The 799-nt window shown below is 40.8% G+C and overlaps 1 non-coding gene across 1 annotated transcript; it reads left to right on the top strand.

Annotated features, from left to right (window-relative positions):
- Window positions 1-283: 283 nt before the first annotated feature.
- On the top strand, window positions 284-391 carry LOC148581421 (small nucleolar RNA R71). The gene has a single exon (XR_015896913.1). It is a non-coding gene; the product is annotated as a small nucleolar RNA R71 (small nucleolar RNA).
- The last annotated feature ends 408 nt before the right edge of the window (window positions 392-799 follow it).

Raw genomic sequence — 799 nt, 5'->3', positions numbered from 1 at the left:
TCTGAGAAATCATATTGACTTGCTGAGTCAATATTTTGTTCTGAGCCAATATGGCATTCAGAGTATCAACTTCAAGAACTCCCTTCTTCATAGGCGTCCCATTGCTCACAGGATTCCTTTCAGAAGTGTACATGAACTGGTTATTAGCAACCATGTCAATGAGTTCTTGAGCTTCTGCAGGCGTTTTCTTTAGGTGAATGGATCCACCTGCAGAAGTGTCCAGTGACATCTTTGATAGCTCAGATAAACCATCATAGAATATATCCAGGATGGTCCATTCTGAAAGCATGTCAGAAGGACACTTTTTGGTCAACTGTTTGTATCTTTCCTAAGCTTCATAGAGGGATTCACCTTCTTTCTGTCTGAAGGTTTGAACATCAGCTCTAAGCTTGCTCAGCTTTTGAGGAGGAAAGTACTTGGCTAAGAAAGCCGTGACCAGCTTATCCCAAGAGTTCAGGCTGTCTTTGGGTTGAGAATCCAACCATAATCTAGCTCTGTCTCTTACAGCAAAAGGGAAAAGCATGAGCCTGTAGACTTTAGGATCTACTTCATTAGTCTTAACAGTATCACATATCTGCAAGAATTCAGTTAAGAACTGAAAAGGATCTTCAGATGGAAGTCCATGAAACTTGCAGTTCTGCTGCATCAGAGAAACTAATTGAGGTTTCAGCTCAAAATTGTTTGCTCCAATGGCAGGAATGGAGATGCTTCTTCCATGTAAATTGGAATTAGGTGCAGTGAAGTCACCAAGCATCTTCCTTATATTATTATTATTTTCGGCTGCCATCTCCTTTTCCTG

Source organism: Arachis ipaensis, chromosome B10 (genome assembly GCF_059453495.1).
Source record: "Arachis ipaensis isolate K30076 ecotype BB chromosome B10, ASM5945349v1, whole genome shotgun sequence".
In the NCBI taxonomy this organism is placed as follows: domain Eukaryota; kingdom Viridiplantae; phylum Streptophyta; class Magnoliopsida; order Fabales; family Fabaceae; genus Arachis; species Arachis ipaensis.
The sequence above is the reverse complement of the archived record's forward strand: the minus strand, read 5'-3'. Positions and strand labels throughout refer to the sequence as shown.